Here is a 25,000-nt window from a genome sequence, read left to right as displayed (position 1 = left end):
TTTTGGTCCACAACAGGTGGGCTCGTAGCAGGTGTGTAAATCATTATGATGCGGTCCAAAACCGCATCAGAAATGGATAATCTGATGCGGTTTTAAGGGAAAATGCATCAGATTAGATTAAAATTTGATGCGGTTTTCCCAAAAAATCGCATGAGATTATGGTCTTGGCGCCAAGGTTTTGGACCTCTGGGTGTACAATCTAATGCGGTTTTCTCCAGATTCGCATCAGGTTTTAATGTATATATATATATATGTATATATATATATATATATATGTATATATATATATATATGTATATATATATATATATATATGTATATATATATATATATATATATTTATTATATTTATATTTATATTTATATAAAGCTCGTATCTAAACTTGCCTTAATTAGAAAACATCTCACGCACGTGTTGTATAAAGTACTCAAAATGGTATTATTATATATAATATAATGTTTATAATGTACTACAAATGAAGTTCTAAATAAGTACTAAAATAAAAAATAAACATATGAAGTGAGTGTAGCTAGTAACATAATCCTAACAAAAAAGCTCAAAGCCGCGACATCATCCTCACATGCAATGTCGGTAAGGTAGCTGCAAGCAAATCCGAACCTCGTTTATCTCGGAGGTGGTGAAAGAATCCTCCCTTGGCTTGCCCTTTATGAACACCTTACAAAAACATTCATAACGAAACACACATAAGAAGTCAATAATGGGACTAAGTGCGGGAGGTTAAAGAAATTAAAGTTGAGCTAAGAAGTCAAATATCGGCCCTAAATGACCTTCATTTACCCAAATTGGGTTTGAAAGCATGAGAAATGGTTTTTCTTGACTCTAATGGTTATATATGTAGCTATTAGTACTATATATGTCTTAACATGTGGCTAAATGTGATAATTTAAGTAAAATGAACATGAAGTCTAAATCGGCCCTAAATGACCTTCATTTACCCAAATTGGTTTAAAGCATGAGAAATGGTGGTTCTTGACTCTAATGGTTATATATGTTGCTATTAGTACTATATATGTCCTAACATGTGTCAAATATGAAAAATATGTAAATTGAACTTCAAAGGCCAAAAAAGGTCCAAAAAGGGAAAATGGGTTGTCATGTATAATACCTTGTCAATATCCCCGACTCCTTGCAACATGGGCTATATCGAACATGAACCTCAACACATAGTAGCCACACTCGGTTCCCCCGGGTTGTTGAGCACACTAATTATAGAATTACATTAAAAAATCATGTAAGAAACATACATGTTTGTTTATTGTAAAATTAAAGAAAGAAGTAGAAAAATAATATGGATTACTTCATTGCTTTCCACTGAGGAACTCTTCCTGTTCTCCCAACCTTCTCAAGCAGTTATAGTTATTTTAATTTCATGTGAGAAGCGGCCAAAGGAAGAAATTAGTGAAACGTGTTGGAGCTAATAATAAACATACCTATTTATGCATGATTTGAGGAGTAAGGATCGTGGTGGATGTTGAGCTGCAGAATCAAACTGATATATTGTGTTGTTTGAAGGAGAAATCACAAGAAGCGACCAATGGGCACTAAAATCACAAAATCAAGTTACAAAGCAATCATGTAAGTACATACTTGTATTGTATAATAATTATTAAGTGCTAAAAATGGATAAGGTTAAGAACTATACTCTTCAAAACAAGGGGCAAATATGAACTTATGTTGTGAACGTTGAGCTGTTTGGAGACATAGCCTAATATACTCCTTAACCTCAGCTGGGTTTTGCAAACAGTTGTCAGCTTGGACGAAATCTGGACATAACCACCCAAACTGACGCGTCCACAAGGAGACTCTTGGAGTAATCTTCAATTCAAAGCACAATCATATACATAACATAGATATATTATTAGATATTGCAAAGAAAGTTCATACATTTCATAAGTACCGATGTTATACCTCATGAATGCTTGAATTAAGAAACATTCAACATTTCTCCGCAAAGGAACTCTTTCACATCATCCTTGGCACCCATGTCGACGCTTCCTCTGGTAGTTGAATTCCGTGGCACCCAACTTAACCTCCAAAGGTGTATCATCCGGCATATCACGCATATTTGCAGTAGCCATGAGCATGCCTTACTTAGACCTTGAAGCGTTGATGACTCGATCCAAGTAGGTTTAGGAGGGTTTTGTTTGGGACATGAACCTTTGGAGACTTGCGTTCCTTCCCCCGAAATCTCCTTTTTTGTCTTGCTTGAACCCTCCTTTTCCTTCACCTTTTGTAGAGGAGGTGAGTCCGCCTTGCTTTCGTCGGGCATCTTTATTCTCTCCAAAACCTATTGATTGAAACCAAGAAACATTCAACATACTTAGTTAATACTTAATAGATATGAATTAAATAGATCAATATGATTGAATACTTTAGTTGCTTCATTTTACCTCGTCTGAAAACCTCACCCATGCCGATGGCCAGAGCACATAACCACCACGAGCGTCGGTCAAGACATTTGTATCCGTCGACGGGTTAGGCAATGGGAGAGCAAAGTCTTCGTAACCAGGAGTGATCGAGACTACACTAACCGCCAAGTGATCATTGTCCACCGATTGATGATGGACTGTTGCTCGTTCACTTCGTGGTTGTGCATTTCCTTCAGCCACCACAATCAAACCGCATCTTTTACATCTAGTAAAAGCTGGCAAGGCGTTTCTTCCTTCAAAAGTATATGAATTGAGGTTAGTTTATATAATGACTTTGTTTTTGAAGTTATAAGAAGACTAGTAGTTACTCTAACTCAAGTATAGACGGTGCTGATTTTTGTGTGTTAGGATGGCTAGCTTTGTCCACCAAAGAACGATCCAGTTTAGGTTGACGTAACGCCGGTAAACCATACTCCATAAGGACCGCGTTGAAATGTGCTGTGAGTTTCTCCGTCACCTTCTCTGTAATTTCCTCCATAAGCTTCTCCCGAAGAGCTTGTGTCATGGCTTCCATATCTTATGAAGCGGAAGCATTAGAGCGTGACTTTGTGATTGTGGAAGGTTCTTTACTGTAGGCATTTGTCTTGCTTAGTCGAATCCCACCAAAACCCCAAAAACGTCCATTGTGGTCCTTTCCCAAAGTCTCGTAAAGAGCATCTTTGTTGGCTTCCGAAGTGAACTCGCCGCTAATCTCTCTTTGCTTCAGCCCCATCTACATAAATTATAGAAAAATAATTATCAGTTTTAATGAGAGTGAGTGAATGAGAGTGTCTGCAATGGAAGGGGGGGATTGTGCAAGTCAAATTAGATCGATTGTGCAAGGGGAGGGGGGGGTAGGAGGGCTCCGGGGTGGGGAAGGGGGTAGTGTGCACAGGGGTGAGGGAGGGTTGGGGGGGGGGGGTAGGCAGCGGGCAGGTGGTAAGGGTGCCAGTGCAGGGGGTGGGGGTAGTGGCACAAGGGGTGGGGGAGGGCTGCAGGGGTGGGGGCAGGAGGCAGTGTGGCACAGGGGGTTGGGGAGTGCTGCAGTGCAGGGGGGGGAAGGGTGTGCAGGGGGAAGGGCTACAGGGCGGGGGCAGGAGGCAGTGTGCACAGGGGTGAGGAGTGCTGTAGTGCAAGAGGGCAGGGGGTGACAGTGCAGGGGTGGGGGCAGGGGGTGGGGGCAGGGGTGGGGGCAGTGTGCACAAGGGATGGGGAGAGGGCTGCAGGGGTGGGGGCAGGGGGCAGCGTGCATAAGGGGTGGGGAGTGCAGGGGCAGGGGGTGGAGGTGTGTGCACTGAGGGTAACTAAGGGAAGGCAGGGGGTGGGGGTGTGTGTAGTGAGGGCAGCAAGGGGGAAGGGCAGGGGGTGGGGGGTGTGTGTAGTGAGGCTAGCAAGGGGGAAGGGCAGGGGGTGGGTGGAGGGCAGTGGGGGTGGGGGTGGGGGGAGCCAAAAAAAACCGGGGGAAGGTACTTACAACAACATTGGTTATCTTCAAGGTCCACAGATCTGAAATGGTCATCTTATTATCCCGATCAAGCGTATGCATGGAGCACCACCAATCAGCGACATGGTCAACTGTGATAGATGTGGCGCTAGAGGTAGAATTCGTCGTCGTAGAAGGGTAAAATTTGTCGTCAATCCACGTTTGTCTCACCCTCGCGTAAGTGTAGGTACCCGTATGATGGTAGTGGTTCCTTTTTCTTGCAATCTGTGCATGTTTCTCGCGCTTAGCCTATAAGATAACATGGTTAGTTTTAAAACATATCTAATTGTAGTTAAAGTAAATATGAAAATTCTAATATAGCTTAAAGCACAATATACTTACCACCATCTCGGGCGTAGTATTTTAGGCAACAAATGCCTCCCAATCTTCTCGTTTTATATGTGTCCAAATCTAAAAAGGCATGCTATCTGGTTGTCGTGAATTATCATCTCCAATTTTCCTCTTCTTGTCATTCATCTTTCTCCGTTTCGAGATCCATCCACTAACTAGCTTGCTTTTGAAAGCTCTAAATCTTTCGGCCACAGCGGATAGGAACAATGCCTTTTTCGTATCATTAGGAGTAATATGGAACAAATTCTATAGAAACAAGATATAAACTAGGAGTCAATTTACTTATACATATACATCAATGAAAATGGGTTTCTAAATACATAGTTTCATCTTCCCAAATAATGCTTTTAGTTGCCTATAATGGTTGTATATGTTGTTATTAGAACTAAATATGTCCTACCATGTTGATAAATGCGTGAAATTAAGTGCATGGAACATTAAAAGCATAAATCGGCCCGGATTGGCTTTCATTTACCCAAAATGGGTTTCAAAGCATGTGAAGTGACTTTTCTTGACTCTAATGGTTATATATGTTGTATTTATAGTTACATATGTCTAAACATGTGGCTAAATACGCGAAACTAAGTACATCGAACATGAAATGCCTAAATCAGCCCGAATTGACGTTTACTTACCCAAAATGGGTTTCATCTTCCCAAAATGGGTTCCTAAGTATATGAATGCTTTTAGTTGCCTATAATGGTTGTATATGTTGTCATTAGAACTAAATATGTCCTAACATGTTGATAAATGCGTGGAATTAAGTGCATGGAACATGAAAAGCATAAATCGGCCCGAATCGGCTTTCATTTACCCAAAATGGGTTTCAAAGCATGTGAAGTGACTTTTCTTGACTCTAATGGGTATATATGTTGTATTTATAGTTACATATGTTTAAACATGTGGCTAAATACGCGAAACTAAGTACATGGAACATGAAATGCAAAAATCGGCCCGAATTGACCTTTACTTACCCAAAACGGGTTTATAAGTATATGAATGGCTTTTAGTTGCCTATAATGGTTGTATATGTTGTTATTAGAGCTAAATATGTCATAACATCTTGCTAAATACCCTAAACTAAGTACATGGAGCATGCTTTGCTAAATGTAAAAAACTTACACAAGTGTCTTCCCATAATGATTTCTTCATTGCCTCGAGCACATCTTTCCACTCACCAAAATGTTGAGTTTGCGCATACAAAACCCAATATGCTGCCGATAATTTATACGCCACTAACCCAAGGTTGACCCAAATCATCAAACTCGAGGGTTATTTGGGTCTTAACATTCAAACCGTTATTCGCACCCCAACCTTTCTGCTTCTTTGTTGCAACACTCCTTGAAGTTTTGGTTGAAACTTGCAACTCTTTCCCGGCTTTTTTGGGTGGCACACTGAGCAACGAGACAGCTGGATAATCTTCCCGAGCGTTGTTGTCAATGGGGGGAGCATTATCTCCTTGCTCCTCAAGGAGGTGAACCTTGCACATTTCCTCATCTTCGAAGCGCTTCTCCTCATCGTGCGCTACATCTTCCGGTTCACCTTTATCCTCCTCCTTATCTGCATCATACTCGTCATCATCAAATGATGACTTATCGGTTACCTCGTCACTTTCTTCCTCCAGAATCACATCATCTAGGACCATGTTTGAGAATCCTGAAATATTTACAAAAAGATTTTAGAAACGCGCAAGTTCAAACAAAAACATGAAATAAATTATAAACGCGAAAGATATAACAAGAACATGAAGGAAATTAGAAACGCGCATACTTAAACAACAAAAAATGATGCCATGCACCGCCAAACCACCCCTTGCCACTTGTCACCCACCTGCCACCTGCCACCCCCTACCACCTGTCCCCTGCACTGCAACCCTCCCCCACCCCCTGTGCACACTGCCCCCTGCCCCCACCCCTGCAACCCTCCCCCATCCCCTGCACTACACACAACCCCTGCCCCCCTGCCCTCCCCCTGCACCCTTGCACTACAGCACCCCTTGAACTGCAACACTCCCCCACCCCCTGTGCACACTACCCCCTGCCCCAACTCCTACAACCCTCCCCCACCCCCTATCACTACAAAAAAAAATGGCTATAGAGGCACATCATTTGGCCGACTTGTCTCTAAAACCCCTTTTACCATCACATAAACATGGTTGTCTCTAATTATATGGTTTTTAGTGTCAAGTGTATTCTGGTGCCTCTAAAGATACATTTCAGCATCAGATGAATGTTGGTTGCCTCTAAAACCATGTTTTTAGCATCACATGAATATTGGTTGTCTCTAAATTCATATTTTTAGCATCACATAAATTTAATTGTCTCTAAAGCTATTTTTTTTAGCATCAACTGTAGTTAGTTGTCTCTAAAGCATGTATTTAGCGTCACATGACTTTAGTTGTCTCTAAAGCCATTTTTTTCAGCATCAACTATAGTTAGTTGTCTCTAAAGCCATGTATTTAGCGTCACATGAATTTAGTTGTCTCTAAAGCCATTTTTACAACATCAACTGTAGTTAGTTGTCTCTAAAGCCATGTATTTAACGTCACATAAATTTAGTTGTCTCGATAGCCTTTTTTTTCAGCATCACATAGATTATTGTTGCATCTAAAGATATGTTTTAGTGTCACTTGAATTATATAAGGGAAGGGGGGACACCATTCCCATGTTAAAACAATTAACTATCACTTAGAGGAAAAATGCTCTCATAAAAATGGCAATCCCACCATAACATAACCATTAATTCTATAAAAACAAGGTAATCCAACTTTTACATAGGCATTAATTCCATAAACAAGTAATAGAAATAACTAAACGAATGAAAAAAATACTACAAATTTGTGCATCTTTTCTACCAACTTTCAGCTAAAACCATTTGTAATCCTTGCATTTTACTCTTGCCCATTTCAAGACTAAAAAATCTTCATCAGGAATGTACTTGCCCCAGAACCAATGATTCTTTCCACATAATGCTCATTTCTTCAATGGGAACGCCCTTAGTCTTGGGAAGAAAGAGGTAGATGAAGATGGACATAACCACGACAAAGAAGGCGAAGAAGAGGAAGAGCCCGAATTTGAGGTGGCAGAGCATAGCGAGGAAAATTTGGGCTATTACAAAGGTGAAGAACATGTTGACGGCCACAGTTATACTTTGAGCTGCAGACCTTATTTCTAATGAAAAGATTTCAGAAGGTACTAGCCATCCCAATGGACCTCATGACCAAGCAAAGGCAGCTACATAGATGCATATGAATAGCACCACGACTATGGCGTACCATTGTGGGAGGTTTTCTGCGGTTCCGCTTACTCCAAATTTCACTCCAATGAAGATGGCTACGACAACCTGTAAAAAAACATGCACAAGGGATTGATTAAACCAACGATTTTGTCAAATTATATCGTATGTAACAGTCTTGCCTAGACCCCAAATCGAGTTTTTCGACTAGAGGATTGAAATTGAAATTGAAACTTTATCTTATAACAACTGCTAAAGAGACATATATCTTGAAAACAAAATATATCAGAGAACATAAAATATCAGAGGGATATATTCATTACCAAAACTGCTTTGTCAATCTTTCATCGACTCGCATCAGTGTACAGATAACTACAAAATACATCAGTCGCTATATTAAGTTTAAGATCTTCAATTATCATCAACATACAATCATACATAGGGTGTAGACTGTACTTTCACAACACCTAACATAAGAAAAAAAGCATATATATGTATTAGTTTAATATGGAAAAAAAAAAACTACACTCTAAAATCTATAATTCCAAAAAGATAAACACTCATTAACAAAATGAAATTAAAAGGTAGCTAGGAAAGTGCACATACTAAAGAAATCATATGAAATCACAGCGAGAGAGAAAGAGAAGCGAATAGTACTTTTGTAGTTAGATAATTTTAATATCATTACTAATTAAGAAAATACAGTGAAAGAGATATCAAGAATACAGAAAACTAGCAGTTAGATTACCCCAACTTTGTTCAAATTTGAGCATGTGACTGGGCAGGAAAAAATGGCATTGACAGGACAGGTTTCTTTAAGCAAATGGGATTTGGAATACTACATGGTCAAGAAACAACAAGAATATCCTAGTACTTGGAGGGAGGCCAGGGGGCAATAATACCTCTGATTCAGTTGTAAAATCTTTTTGCAATGCAGTGGGGGGGACTGTGGCAGGGCAGTGGGAGGGGGTGGGAGTGCATGGAGGGGAGGTAATGGAGGGAGTGTAGGTGGGTGAGTGAGGGTGTGTGAGGGAGGGGAGGCAGTGAGTGCGGCAGTGGGAGGAGTGCAGGGAGTTAGTTGGTGAGTGAGGGTTTGAGGAGAGGGAGGCAGTGAGTGCAGGGAGTGGCAGTGGGCAGTGGAAGGAGTGCTTCTCTATTGAGATTATAGCTTGGTTTCACTGCTTTCAACTACAGAAGTTTTTGTTTCAGTAGACTCCTCGATATGCTCTCTACCCAATCCATTCGAACTACCTTCAGCTGCCTCCTAATTTTCTATTTGTGTAATTCATAAAAAGAAGACTCCTAATATACTGTAAATATGAGGCGAGACAGTGTGTGAAGCCGGCCAGTACTGCCATTTCAATGTAAATACGTCCACCTTGTAAAAAGCTCTTAACTGTCATTCCTGTCCAAGGTTGAACAATTTAAGCACAACACAACTAGAGAAATAACATCTAGATTGACAGAAGTAACTATTAAGCAACTTCGCACTTCATCAACAGACAAAATGGAAAACTGATTGGGAGGACAGATGAATGGAACAGATGATTGGTATCTTAAGTCAAGGCTACCACCTATGTCAGAATGTCTTTTGAAAGTCATGCAGCCTCTCATCAACATATCAGGAAACGACCATTGAACTTAGAACACCATTCTCCCAACTTAGTATCTCTTCTCCTGAAAGAGTAAATAGTACGCAGAACACTCAGCACTCGATTAAAGTCAGCCATCTCTCCATTTTCATAATGTCATATCTATCAGAAACGAGACTGAAACAAAGACAACTATGACTGAAAGGTTGCACAGGTTCGACAACGTGGTTGGGAATAATCAGATAATTTCATGCATCAACCAAGGCCTCCCGTGTATCTCACTTATGCAAGAAGCCATGGAAAGAGCATATAGGCAGTGCTGAGACAGTGTATCTCACTTGCTTTACGAATATGCACCAGAGGCAAGAAGTAAGCATGTTAGTTTAGTTTTGGTGCTACTGAGTTTCATGTAAAAGCTTTGAGCGCATAAGCTACATTTCCAGTTAGGAACGAACTGAGTTGTAAAGGCCTCAAAAGTAAATATGACTGATGGAGTTATATTAGTTCTTGGAACATTCATATCTAGTTTATATATTAACAGCATTCAGCTTCAATAACAATATTTAAAGATAGACTTTTTACTTGAGAATGAATTCTGTAAGCTTCATTAAGGTGTACAACAGTCAACAGCCTAACGCATTCACACTCAAACAAAACACCAGATTTGAAGCCATCTGCAGCTAACAACCCCTCCTATTGAAATAAAAACATATGGTTTTCTAAACTGCAGCTAAGTAGAGAATAACGATCAATGTGATTAATATTTCTATCTTTTGATGAAAGAATTATTATTTGCTACACAGGAAACAATCATTTTCTAAACTGCAGCTAAGTAGAATAATCTTTTGATGAACGAACTGAGTTGTAAAGGCATCAAACAAAAAAGCAACATTACAATTTAGGCACCAAAAGTACCAAATAGTTCATTTAATAACTACTCAATATGTACTACATATTGGAGCTTTGAGTATGATAAAAAAAAATGCTATTGGTACGACAATCCTGAGACATAAGACATCCGCCACATTGTTGTACAAGAATCATCAATCATAGAGAAATTAAAACTCAAAATTGAGAATGCCAAAAAAAATAAATGACTAAAAATTTACTAACTGTACTAAACTAACCAAACAACTAAGGTGTGTTCACTTCACATTATAGAGTAAGTCTCAGCTCTAATAAGTTTGGAATGCCAGCAAGCACATCGACTAATTAGCTAGAGTCTAGAAGCATAAATTGGGGGGAAAGAGAAAATAAATGCAGATCGAAGACGCTGCTCAAGCTGCAATATGTAAGATCGTATGCGACGTTCTTCATGACCAGAGAAACGCACGAACTAATTTAGTAAATCAAGTATGACGAAGAGAGAGATTGGGATAGTAGAGAAGAGTACCTTTGATTGCGAGGAGACTGTGGTAGCATCCCCAGCGAGAATCGCAACAACACCGTCCAAATCAAGTAGCAGCGACTCGACAACGATAGCCGGTAGTAGCTTGGCGGTGGCTTTGGGACCTAGCTGCGGTGGCTAGAACGGTAACTAGATAGAGAAAGTCTCTAAATAGAACAAACCCCTATCAAAACTGAAAACCCCTTGGTTGAAGAGCGGGATACCGAAATATTGTAGCGGCAAAATGAAATTAGAAAATGTCAAGTGCTAGTTGCCGAAATTTAATTTCCCACTTAAATTTTTTTCTAAAGTATATCAAATATTTACCTTGCAAATTTTGGGCATTTTGTCATTATAACTAAAAATATGCAAAAAACTCGTGATTCTTATTTCATATTGATTTTATCTAGCCTTTCGAGTTGTTTAAACTAATTTTACTTCCTCCATAACAAAATAAATGTTACACTTTGAAATTTTCATTATTCACCTACTATATTTGACTTTGTATTTTTTTATTATAGATAAAATCAACCGTTATTATATGATGTATTGTTGGATTCGTTTTTAATGCATACTTTCATGATATTAACTTCTTATAATTTTTAGTAATAAACAAGAATAAACAAATAAAGTTATCAATGGTCAAAGTACTGCATCGAAAAACGTAAAAGTCACAGTGTAACATCTATTTTGTCACGGAGAAAGTATATGATTTCAGCATATCGTATTCAATTAAGTAATCAAATATCACTTTCTTTAACTAGGAAAACATGCGGTATTTTTCACATTACAACACCTTATCTTATCTCAATAAACAAACACATTTACCTTTGTTAATCGAATAAGTCAATTATACTTAAATATATACGTATAACAATATGACTTCATTATTAGCTTTGCCAGATGAATTAAAGTTGAGCTTAGCTTATTTGAATTTACTGGAACTAGCTAACTTAATTGACTTGAATTGAACTAATTGATCATAATCATATAAGGCTAGTTAGTTATGAAATAAATACTACTTTGTTTGAGTGTTTAATTGGTAGACATGAAGAATTTAGGAACGACAAAGCTTTTAAAAATTATACTGTAATCTCAAGTTTAGAAAATGAAACTAAATCACAAAATTAGCAGATTTACTTATATAGCAAATAATCGAGTCATTTACGTGAAATATGGTATAACAGTATACTTATATTGATGATTATTGTATCAATGAGGTTTAAGCCATAGGTTTTCTTGATCGATACTTATAGGCTTCATATCAAGATTTTGTTAATAAGCAATAAGATTTAATCAATTAAGATATTGTTAATGTGCAAAATGATACAGGAATTTAACAAACCTCCTTATATGTTATGATTAACTTAAATGAAGCATTGTTATGTTGAACTAATCTATTGAGTTACAATGTTCTACATCTGTTGCAACTGAATTAGATGTTTTTGGTTCCATGATGAATTTAACTTAAAGTGATTAACTTGAGTATGGTATTATTATTATTATCTTGAATTAAACTTAGGGTATTGTCAAAGTAGTTGTTTTGAGTTTCAATATATATTCAACTTAGAGACGGCTAACTTAAACGGAGTATTGTTATATTGAACCGATCTGCTAAGTTACATTGTTCCACATTTGTTGCAATTGTTTTCCTCTTTCAATTTTCTTTTTCTGTTTAGAGTTAGACTTGTACCCATATGGCCGTATCTACATCAATATAAAAGAGATCTTTACGTTACAGGTTGATCAACGGAGTACTTGGTACAGAGATAGATATGCCTTTTCAACCATTAAAGCAAGTACTTGTTGGTTATTGCATTTCCTCTTAGGCTCTTATATACGAGGGTGTGCATGTTTACTAGCTAGTAATAAAAACACTATCCTTTTCTACACCAACAGTGATAACTACCATTTCTGCAAGTGATAACTACCACATTTGTTTCTTTTTAAGTGTAATGCTTTGATTTTGCTAGCTACTATATATTCACATATATACTTTGACTCTTTTTTTTTTTCTTAATATATAAAAATAAAAATATGCTATAAAGTTGCTCGGTTTGTTTTAATAAATATATTCATAATATCAATTTTGTATAACTTTTACAAAATACCTAATTAGATATATTAATTGTTAAAATTGTGTATTGGCAAACATGAAAGTTAATCTGTTGTAGTGATTTAGATACAGAAGAATTATATATTTTGGCAGATGCTCTTGCCCCTGACTCCCTGATGATAGTTGTATTGTTGGGCGTTAAAAAAAAAAGATAAATTTGTGTTGTTTTTTTCCCATAATCTAATAACATCTAAATTATCGAGTCATAATAAAAATATAGATAATTTGAGTTTTGAATAAAATAATTAATTATAGCTCTAATTCCCACCATCATTGTCGATACGCATACCGCTAGTCGAGCTAAATGTGGTCTTCCAACCTCTGGTTCATTGGAAACTCTTGTACTATCAACAAGGAAAACAAAGACATCAAAGCTAAAAATTAAATTAAAACAATTTTTGAGTCAAACAAAATTATTGTAGTACTTCCTTTGTGCCCTATTACATATTTAAGTTGACTTCTTTGGTCAAAGTATAATAATTTTTAAAACTTATTATTTTTAAAAGATTTAATGAGATCTGATTTGATTTTTTGAAGTTATAAAATTTTCATTAAAAATGTTTAAAACCCCCGCCCTTCAATGTTTTAAAAATTTTCGTCAAAAGTTTAAAGCCCCGCCCCCATATCATTCTGATTTCTCATTTTCATTTAACTATCATTCCTTTATCTCTCTCTCTCTCCTAGGTTTTCTCCCCCCCCCCAGTTCCTTCTCATTTCTTCTTCACTGTCACCTCCACAACTCACTCACCGACGATCCTTCACTCTTTTTCTCATATGCACAGGTATTTTTTTCTGTTTTCCTTTTTTCGATTGAATTGGGATTTTTGCTTAATAAGTTGAAAATCTTGGTTTCAATTTTGGGGTTGTTGTTTCAATCTGAATTTGGGGTGGAAATTTCGAATTTGGGTGGGTTATTCGGGTGGATTAGGGGATTTGGGTTCATAAACTAGTTCGATCTGTAATGCATTTCCTTCGCTGAACCCATGATCTGCGTGAACGCTGCAATAGCCTCAGCCAGAGAGGATAAATTCTGAGGCATGTCGTTTAGTTCAGCAACATTAGCATTCAACTTTGCATTGAGATGGTAACGAAAGGTACTTGGCATTTTGTCAAGTTTACCGTGATTGGAAAACTAGTATCTTTCAAGTTGATAGAATAATTAGAATTAAGAAGGTTCTAGTGTAATTTATTAATTGAATACATAAAAAAGCAAGAAGAAGAGCAGTTGGGGTCATGATGTGATAATGCTTTATCTCATATTGGATTATCAAAATTAATTTTATAAAACTTGATCAGTATTGCAGTGGACGACATAAACTTTTCTTACATCTAGGAGTATCTTTTAATTATTTTATTATGTTTGAGTATGTTTTTTGTATTCTTTTGATTTGATTTCCTCTGTCTTGACGAAATCAACGGTATTGATTGATTGTCCTTTTAATTTATGTTATTAACTACTTTTTCTTCCACATAAATACAAGAATAATCATAGAATTGTTGGATCCATTGGATTTGTTTGGATTGATAGACAAGTAAAATGTTGTTCTGTTTATTATCTTATTATCAACTTTTAAAACCTCAACACTTTGTGACATCATTATTGATTCACAAGGTGCTGAATCTGTGAAACGCTGCTCATCAACATCTATTCTTTGTATATATATGACTTTTTTTTTTAAAGATCTTGTTTCTGATGTGTGTGTTTATGAAAAAATGCAGGATATTGAGAGCAGAAAAGGGCCTCAAAGATTTTTGGTATATTTTTGCAATTTCCAGATTTATGTTCTTTTTTATTTTGCAATTATAGATTTTTTTTTGGGTTGAATTTGCAGATTGAATTGCGTTCAAGTTGAAGTTTTATGTTGAAGATTCACTGAAGGTTGAATGTCGGTTAAAGATGGAATTTCTACATATTTTTTATTTTTTTTATTTCCTCTTCTGAATGTTTGTATCAATTTGTCAAAATTGTTAGTAATAAGATTATACTTCTAGTTTCCTTTATTAATTTATAATGTTATTTTTTTTTTGTTGATGTAAGAATGTGCTTGTCACTATTACTGTACTAATAACACAATGTTGACGCTTACAATTGTCTATATAGTAGCTTTAAATTGCGACATCTTCAATTGCAATGATGCTAAAAAGCCTCAACATTTTCGAACCCTATGAGTGTCGTTAATTATCGGTGGCTAAATGTTCGCTGCTCCTTTAAGGAGTCGATAATTTTTTATTTCGATGCTTATAAACGTCAAAAACTCTCAAAAACATTGTCGAAAATGTGGAAATTCTAGTTGTTGTTGCATCTAAAAACATCCTTTAGCGACAGACTTATGGTTGCATTAGGTGCAACTTAAAATTAGAGACGAACTTATGGTTGCCTCTAAATATAAATGGCCTTATCACCAATGTAACATGTGTGCCCCAAAAAGGTGGCATTAGGGGCAACCTATAATTACCGACTGGCTTATGGTCGCCTCTAAATGTAAGTGGTTTTAGCGGCACTATAAGTTCTGTGCCTAAAAAAGGTGGCATTAGGGGCAACCAACAATAAGCGACAGGCATATGGTTGCCTCTAAACAGAAGTGTCTTTAGCGGCACCATAACTTGTCTGCCTCTAAAAGGTGGCATTAGGGGCAACCTATAATTAGCGACGGACTAATTAGAGGCAGCGAGAAAATTGCTTCTAATCACCATTGCGTAAGTGTAGGTACCCGTATGATGGTAGTGGTTCCTTTTTCTTGCAATCTGTGCATGTTTCTCGCGCTTAGCCTATAAGATAACATGGTTAGTTTTAAAACATATCTAATTGTAGTTAAAGTAAATATGAAAATTCTAATATAGCTTAAAGCACAATATACTTACCACCATCTCGGGCGTAGTATTTTAGGCAACAAATGCCTCCCAATCTTCTCGTTTTATATGTGTCCAAATCTAAAAAGGCATGCTATCTGGTTGTCGTGAATCATCATCTCCAATTTTCCTCTTCTTGTCATTCATCTTTCTCCGTTTCGAGATCCATCCACTAACTAGCTAGCTTTTGAAAGCTCTAAATCTTTCGGCCACAGCGGATAGGAACAATGCCTTTTTCGTATCATTATGAGTAATATGGAACAAATTCTATAGAAACAAGGTATAAACTAGGAGTCAATTTACTTATACATATACATCAATGAAAATGGGTTTCTAAATACATAGTTTCATCTTCCCAAATAATGCTTTTAGTTGCCTATAATGGTTGTATATGTTGTTATTAGAACTAAATATGTCCTACCATGTTGATAAATGCGTGAAATTAAGTGCATGGAACATTAAAAGCATAAATCGGCCCGGATTGGCTTTCATTTACCCAAAATGGGTTTCAAAGCATGTGAAGTGACTTTTCTTGACTCTAATGGGTATATATGTTGTATTTATAGTTACATATGTCTAAACATGTGGCTAAATACGCGAAACTAAGTACATCGAACATGAAATGCCTAAATCGGCCCGAATTGACGTTTACTTACCCAAAATGGGTTTCATCTTCCCAAAATGGGTTCCAAAGTATATGAATGCTTTTAGTTGCCTATAATGGTTGTATATGTTGTCATTAGAACTAAATATGTCCTAACATGTTGATAAATGCGTGGAATTAAGTGCATGGAACATGAAAAGCATAAATCGGCCCGAATCGGCTTTCATTTACCCAAAATGGGTTTCAAAGCATGTGAAGTGACTTTTCTTGACTCTAATGGGTATATATGTTGTATTTATAGTTACATATGTTTAAACATGTGGCTAAATACGCGAAACTAAGTACATGGAGCATGAAATGCAAAAATCGGCCCGAATTGACCTTTACTTACCCAAAACGGGGTTTATAAGTATATGAATGGCTTTTAGTTGCCTATAATGGTTGTATATGTTGTTATTAGAGCTAAATATGTCATAACATCTTGCTAAATACCCTAAACTAAGTATATGGAGCATGCTTTGCTAAATGTAAAAAACTTACACAAGTGTCTTCCCATAATGATTTCTTCATTGCCTCGAGCACATCTTTCCACTCACCAAAATGTTGAGTTTGCGCATACAAAACCCAATATGCTGCCGATAATTTATACGCCACTAACCCCAAGGTTGACCCAAATCATCAAACTCGAGGGTTATTTGGGTCTTAACATTCAAACCGTTATTCGCACCCTAACCTTTCTGCTTCTTTGTTGCAACACTCCTTGAAGTTTTGGTTGAAACTTGCAACTCTTTCCCGGCTTTTTTGGGTGGCACACTGAGCAACGAGACAGCTGGATAATCTTCCCGAGCGTTGTTGTCAATGGGGGGAGCATTATCTCCTTGCTCCTCAAGGAGGTGAACCTTGCGCATTTCCTCATCTTCGAAGCGCTTCTCCTCATCGTGCGCTACATCTTCCGGTTCACCTTTATCCTCCTCCTTATCTGCATCATACTCGTCATCATCAAATGATGACTTATCGGTTACCTCGTCACTTTCTTCCTCCAGAATCACATCATCTAGGACCATGTTTGAGAATCCTGAAATATTTACAAAAAGATTTTAGAAACGCGCAAGTTCAAACAAAAACATGAAATAAATTATAAACGCGAAAGATATAACAAGAACATGAAGGAAATTAGAAACGCGCATACTTAAACAACAAAAAATGATGCCATGCACCGCCAAACCACCCCTTGCCACTTGTCCCCCACCTGCCACCTGCCACCCCCTGCCACCTGTCCCCTGCACTGCAACCCTCCCCCACCCCCTGTGCACACTGCCCCCTGCCCCCACCCCTGCAACCCTCCCCACCCCTGCACTACACACAACCCCTGCCCCCTGCCCTCTCCCTCGCACCCTTGCACTACAGCACCCCTTGAACTGCAACATCCCCCACCCCTGTGCACACTACCCCCTGCCCCAACTCCTACAACCTTCCCCACCCCCTATATGCACACTGCCCCTGCCCTCATCCCTGCAGCCCTCCCCACCCCCTATGCACACTGCCCCCTCTCACTGCACACACCCTTCCCCCCTCTCACTACACAACCCCTCCCCCTACACTGCCACCCCTCACTACACACACCCCCTTGCACAACCCCCACCCCCTTGCACAGTCGCCCACCCCCGCTCAAAACTAGAAATCGGTCATAACGAGTTTCATGTACCTAAATAGGTTTCTTACATATATAGTGATCCTAATAAGAACAAAACATGCCATTACATGCGGCTAAAAGTGAGAAATCAAAGAATTGGAACATGACAAGCCGAAATCGGCCCAAAATGACATCCACTTACCCAAAGTGGGTTTCAATACATGTGAAGCTAGTTTAGTTGATTGCAATACATATAGTGATCCTAATAAGAACTAAAAATGCCATTACATCCGGCTAAAAGTGAGAAATTAAAGAATTGGAACATGAAAAGCCGAAATCGGCCCAAAATGACATCCACTTACCCAAACTGGGTTTCAATACATGTGAAGCTAGTTTAGTTGATTGTAATACATATAGTGATCCTAATAAGAACTAAACATGCCATTACATGCGGCTAAAAGTTAAGCATTTTACATCTGATCTTAATTCACCGATACATATATACATGTTTGCACATATAAACCAATTTACACATATAAACCAATTTACACATATAAACCAATTTACTAATATGAAATTAAAGAAAGTTAAGTATGAGCGATTACATACCAATATCAAGGTTGTAAATAGGGAAATGGAAGTCAACACTCCGACACTAGCTAGCTTCAATAATCAACAATAAAGTTTAAAGTTCAAATTAGTATAAATTACCAAACTAAACTAAACTAAACTGCAAAAAAAATAACCATATTCATCCTACAACAAAGACCTAGTTTCTTAACCTATAAATTAAACTTATAAACTAAAATTAAATTAACTCAAATCAATCAAATTTAAACCCTTTGACTATTATACAATCTAATTTCACTAACAATTATTTATAATATTACAGTGAATTATAAACTTATGAGATTACAATAAAAGTTATGAAATTTTAGTTACTTCGCTAGGAAAAGATAGAGGAGGAATAATGTAGTTGTTTAGGGAGGGGAGAAGGAGGAGCCACAATGGAGAGCAGCAGTGGGAAGTAGTGGTGCGAACCTAGGGCAGCAGTGATGGCGCACAAGTGATGGAATCTTCAGGTGCACAGGTGGATGACGTTGGTGGTGGTGCGCAAGAGTAAGGTGGTTGCCGGTGTGGTGTGGTGGTGCGTCGAGCTGGGGCAGTGGTATGGAGCTGGCATTGGTGGTGGTGCGCAACAAGAGTAAGTGTTGGGGCAGTAGTGTTTTAAGCGTTCGCGAAATAAAAGTGGCCGGAAGGCGGGATTTTTTGTGGAGGGGTTTAGTAAGGGATTTTCGGATGCGGTCCAATGAACCGCATCAGGTTCATGAAAAACCGCATCAGATGATCCTCTCAAACAACATAAAGAAAAAGCTGGACAATGCGAAAGGTTTATGGGTAGAGGAACTACAGTTAGTTCTTTGGTCAATAAGAACTACGGCCAAGAACTCGACTGGGGAGACTCCATTTATGCTTGTCTATGGCTCAGAAGTCGTCCTTCCTATTGAAAAAGAAGAACTCACTCTGCGAGTTATTCTATATTTAGAGGAAGCCAACTGGGCTGCCCTTCGCACGGCCTTGGACCACGTTCCAGAAGTCAGGGGCAATGCTCTATTAAGAATGCAACTGTATAAACTGTGAATGGCTCGTGAGTATAACAAGTGGATGGTCAGATGGTCATTAAAGGTGGGGGATCTTATCTTAAGGAAAATAGAAGCAGTCCAAGAAGTCCAAGAAGTCCAAAGTGGCACCTTCTGTCTAGAGGCTATGGATGGTCGTCCCATTCCTCGGACATGGAACTCAGACACTTTGAAAAAATACTACATCGATGTAATTTGAAAGTTGTAGCTTCCTGATAACAAAGTGCCATAGCACATTAATGAAAAAGTAGAAATGTATACATGTACCTTGGCTCTCAGCCAAGCAAAATTCATATAATACAAATTTACTTTCGCTTTATGACTGTCTCTTTATTGTTATGCCTTACTATTTGATTAGGGGCATCCTATCACCGGCCAAAACGGTGGTCTAGAACAAAATTTTCAATAAAGAACAACAAAACAAAAACACCTCTATTAGGAGATCGGCTAACATCAATCTCCTAAACGGAGGCGGCCGAAATTAAGCGGGTCTTACTTTCTGTCCAAAGGCCACTCACAGTAATAACCACCTTAGTAAAGGAATAAGTTATTACAAACAAAAACAAGGATGGACGGATTGTCACAATTCTAGATTATTCTGCTTTGCAAAGTATATAACTATCAAGCATGGTTGTTATCCTTCTCGGAATGAAGAATTTTCCCAATTCTCTTCGTCCAAGAAGGGGGGAGGGAACCAACACATAGTAAATACATTATAGCAAGTAGCAAATCATCCTTGTACTAAGGAACAAGCCCTTGTGCGAGTTCTGACTAATAACTCTGACATTTCAGGCCGAACATCTTTGGCACTTGTTCAAATAATGTTTGGATTTAATTCATCCATTGATTGAACGCGTTAAAGTTATAACTCTCTTCGTCTAGAACAATTCATTCATAATAATTCAAAGTTAACCAAGTTGGTATAGGATTGTGAAAAGTTTGAGCAAGTTGAAAGCAAGAGACAATAAGTGAAAAAAAGAGATTACATTATAAAAGTCTGTGGAAGATTACAACCTAGGCTATAGAGAAGAAAAAAAACTACGCTAAGTACAAAAATCCTGCGGCCAAGATTTAGCAGAAACAAAATTAAGCGTTCGGCTTAGGAGGATCGTTGGTGTCATTGGCTTGAGTCTTTGGATCGGCTGCCTCCCCCTCTTCTTCATCGTCCGAGGACTCCTGAAAGATTGGAAGCTCCTCCCCGGCCATAGTGGCTTTGTGAAGGCTTTCCTGAAAGTCTAGACGACGTTCGTATCTGGGAACGTCGTCAGCTTCGGCCAGCATTTCAAATGCCTTCACAGCCCAAGTTTTAGAGGTATCTATCACCTCACTCAGAGCCTCCTTGGCCCACTCAAAGGCCTCAATGACCTCCTTCTTCATCTCACGATTTTTCGCTCGGAGATAGCAATTCTCTCTCCGGAGCTCAACGGCCGTCAGGAGGGCCGTGTTCCTTTCGTCCTTGAGAGCCAGCTCAAGGGCAGCCTTCTCGTCCAGAAGTTCAGTCAGCCGGAGGAGATATGTTTTATTCGCTGATTCCAGCTCGGCTGAACGCTTCTCCCAAGCTTCTCTCGACTGGTGATGCAGTATCTCCTACTCGGCCATGGCAACTGGAGCCTTGTCCCCAACATTTGTAGCATCCCGGACGAGTTGCTTGTTCTCTTTTCTGAGCAATCTTGCCCAGTCTTCTGTTATTATGCTGCGACCGAATAGCTGAAAAGGGAAGGTCAAAGGATGTTAGGACGATCATAAAAGATATCAAATTGACAAGAATGAAAGAAAGACGACAGAAAAATAAAGACCATACCTCAGCAGCTAGTTGAGACATGAAGCCTACATGTGCAGATGAAGCGCCCCTTCAGCCTTTAATGTAAGGCTCAGGAAGGCATTTGAAGAGCCCCTGTTTGAGCTTCTCCCGTAGCGGTCGAGGAGTCATCGTCCAATAGAGTCGGAGAACCATCATGAGCTGCTTCAGCTGCTCCTTTGCCTTTATCTGAAATGGTAGATTACTCAGTATTTATGACAGGTATGACGACGGCTATTTTGTTGGACGGATTCATCAAACGCTCGCCAACGCGTAAAGTCCTAACAATGTTAGAGTAATAAGACTCACCAGAAGATCGAGAGGCCGATCAATAAGTTGGGGGCATCCGTGATACTAGCCCCGCTACTGGCCCGTAAAAAGTCGAGCCGTCCATAGCCGCGTCTGGCTGAGAATTTAGTTTTTCGGCCCCTTCGACCTCGTCTAGAATCACAACCACGTCCCGTTGCTCAATGGTAATGGGGGGGTGTCAAACCCGTTTCAGCAATATAGGGGACCATGGCCGTCTCCTCAATAGAAGGAGGAATTTCGATCTTCAGCAGAGAAGGCCGATCAACCTTCTTCTTCTTTGTCGTGAAGCCCTTAGATTTTTTTTGGAGGAGGAGCTTCTCCTGTAGTGGTCGTCCTCTTCTTTGTGGCCGCCTTCTCTGCCAACGCTTTAGACGTTGGAGCGTTTTTCTTAAAAAAGACAAGTTACATATGTAAGCGTCAAGAGAAAAAGGAATCATCCTAAGAATAACAAAAATCCAGTTAGGACGGGGCTTGCTTGAAGAAGGAGATCGGCAAGATCCAACAAAGTTGGTCCCTGGACGATGCCCTGCCAAAGAGGGTGACCGTCGTCGAATTCTTTCTAGCTGGTGAGAGTTCGTCTAAGGAAGTTCAAAAACGTTATGGACAACGCCTTCCCCAGGAAGAAAACCGGCCACCAAAGGATTGGCCGCCTTTCTCTTAGAAGCTGCGAGCGTCCATATGAAAGAGCCCGTCCAGGAAATCAATATTTATATTGATTCTTAGGACGTGGTCCTGCAAGAGAACGAAGCCGGCCACATATAGTTTGGTCGCCTTCCTTTTCGAAGCAGGTAGCGTCCAGATGTTATGGCTCGTCAAGAAAACCAACATGTTGATTCCTCGGACGAGCCCCATGGGTTAAGGGAGACCAGCCTGATGTTTCTTGAACGCCTTTCGTACAAGAGAAGGGTTCATCCAAGAAAGAAGCCGGCCAAACAAAATTTTTTTTTTACTTACCAAGGTGTCCGTCCTCTTTTCAAAGCGGGACTTACTCTACTCCTTCCATAAAGGGTTTGTGAATTCAGACATACTGATGTCTCCTGTCCAAGATTTCTTCAAGACAGCTCTAGTATAGGTTGCACAAGAAGAAATACATTGATTAGATAATTATAATCATTGAACGAGGACAATTACTTGGAAAAAACAGAAGTATACCTCTATCCTCGGCATGCCGCAAGCCTGCGGCAATGAGGAAGTTATCAGTTTAAAACATCTCCTTAAAGGGAATCCACTTGGACGGATCTTTAAAGGAAGAATTGTTTGGAGTGGAATACTCCGATATTCTGAAGTATTCCATCATCTCCTCAGCTGAATCGTCCTCCAGCTCTAAGAAGGACATTGTTCGTCCAATATTGGTAGTAGCCCGGCTAAAATACCGGTATCGTCTAGCCACGATTTCGTTAGGGGCTTAGACGAACAGGAATTCTGCCTTCCAGGCATGCATCTTGGACCTCTTGTCCCAAGATGTCTAGAAGCCATGACAGTTGCATACACTGAACCAGGATCCGTCCACGGTTTTGGGAACCTTAGATACGTAGCGTATCTGGGTAAAGGCGGCCAATGAAGGGGCAATACCTTTCAGCTCGCAAATGGCCAAGAAAGTCAAGATGTTTTGCCAGGAATTTGGGGCAAGATGGTTGTGGCCGATGCTGTAATGTTGAAGAAGTCGACTTATAAATGGATGCAAGGGAAATCATAACCATGCATCCAAAGTCAGTCGATAGACAGCGAAATGGCCAGATGGGGCACTAAGTATAGTATCCTGCCGGTTAGGAAGAACAAAGCGGTACCCCGGCATAGGTATGGTCGAGGAAAAGTGTTTAAGGTCTGGGCCTACCCGTCCAAGCCAACTTTTGTCGGCCAAGATGAACCTAGGATCTGATAGAGGGCCTAGGCAGCGTCTAATTTCGAAAGATGTAGTGGAAGGCTCCTCTGCGTCGTAGGACGGGTTGGAGGAAACCTCAACTTCGTTGGTCCCATCCATCGTCATACCTTGTTCGGACGGCCTAGCCTTCGAAGGTCTCTCATTGATTCTCTCCTCCTGGAAGTTTTCAGGAGAAGAGGTTTTGTTCGCTAGCCGGGCGCTTAGAACTTCGCGCTCCCACCAGCAGGGATTCGACCTGTTGATGCCTCCATTTCTGAGCTAGAGGCCGGGAGATTCGCCCCTTTTCTAATACAAGCTGTTTGCTTGACGCGCGCCAGATTACCCTGCATAGGTAAAGACTAGGTCGTCTGACTTTGTCGTCAATGTACATAAAAATAAAATGCATGACCGACAAGAATAGGCCCAACTCTAGAATTTGCCGAAGGAGAAAGGCTCTCTGTTCTAGGGTTAAGACCAACCCTTAAGCGACCGGTTGTGTTGAATGAAGAGGACGAATCCATTTTTTCTTAAAAAGAATGAGAAAAAAAATCACAAAATAAGAACTAACAGAAGAGAGGGATACATGTTGAATTACTTGGACGGATTGAGAAAACTTAACGAGACCTTGGATAGATTGAGAAAACTTAACGAGATCTTGGACGAAGGCTCTCTCTCTCTCTCTCTAAAAGTCAGTGAAAAATTGAGCAGAGTCTCTCTCTCTAAAAAAATGGATAAGGGGTTATATTTACAAAGATGTAAAAATGACCTCCCCCTCTGGTAAAGTAACCTTTGCACCCCAAAAACCCTTGAGGGTTGACCTATTGAGACCGGCAAAAATGGCGCCCTTTTCATCTTTAAAAAGATAGGGCAGTATCCGTCGGTTAAAAGAGAATTCCAACCGTCTGAGTGCCTAAATGGTAAAAATCCTCTTTTAAGGAGAAATGTTGTAGCCTAAAATATCAACGGCTATAAATGAGACACGTGGCTCCATTGCCACCCTAAACGTGGCACTTTGCTGCTGCAGTCAAGTACATGTCCCAGAAAGGTACATCGCCTAAAGTACACTTTTTAGGATAAAGAAGGTTGTACTAGCCCTCTTCTGGCCTAATCTGTACTTAGGCCCAGTAAAAGCAAAGGACATCTTTATAGAATGGATGATGTGTATTGTCCAATCAATGATCGCCACATGTCATAATATTACTGCTTAGCCAATTAGATGCTCTCAAATTAGGGTGACATCAAGGTACAACAATTTTTTTAAACACTATAAATAGTCCTTGAAATCAGGGGAAAGGTGCGTTTTTAGGGCAGGGTACTATTATTCTGCCATAAATTCTCTCTCTCTACTTTCTCTCTCTAAAAGTTTCCTTTGCAATACTGATAAGTGAATTAATCTTCGTAGGAGGAAATACCACCCAAACCTCTAGGGTAGGTCACTTTTTGCAGGTCTGAAGGCGGAGCTCAGGTTCGAGTTTTTGGGTCCTGACATTGTTCCACAAGTCTCCTATTTAAAACCTAATGTTGGGGATAATAGTATTAATTTACGAGTCTAGCACTACATAACAGCTGTCATATGTTGTTATTGTTCATGTGAGCTACTACGTTGTTGTTTCTCTGCATAGATGTTGCACATTCATTTTAGTCGTCGGAATTATGTCCTTGCTGCTGCTATGCGTTGGTGTCGGATGTTGTTATGGTGTGATGGTATTGTG

General features: G+C 39.3%; 1 long non-coding RNA gene across 1 annotated transcript; it reads right to left on the bottom strand.

The window, feature by feature from the left end:
- Positions 1–7,761: 7,761 nt before the first annotated feature.
- Positions 7,762–8,419, bottom strand: LOC125497287 (uncharacterized). Its single transcript, XR_007273915.2, has 2 exons — positions 8,247–8,419; positions 7,762–7,870 (listed from the first exon to the last, which is right to left on the bottom strand). It is a non-coding gene; the product is annotated as an uncharacterized LOC125497287 (long non-coding RNA).
- Between the last annotated feature and the right edge of the window lie 16,581 nt (positions 8,420–25,000).

The sequence above is a fragment of the Beta vulgaris genome, chromosome 5 (assembly GCF_026745355.1).
Source record: "Beta vulgaris subsp. vulgaris cultivar EL10 chromosome 5, EL10.2, whole genome shotgun sequence".
In the NCBI taxonomy this organism is placed as follows: Eukaryota; Viridiplantae; Streptophyta; class Magnoliopsida; order Caryophyllales; family Amaranthaceae; genus Beta; species Beta vulgaris.
The sequence above is the reverse complement of the archived record's forward strand: the minus strand, read 5'-3'. Positions and strand labels throughout refer to the sequence as shown.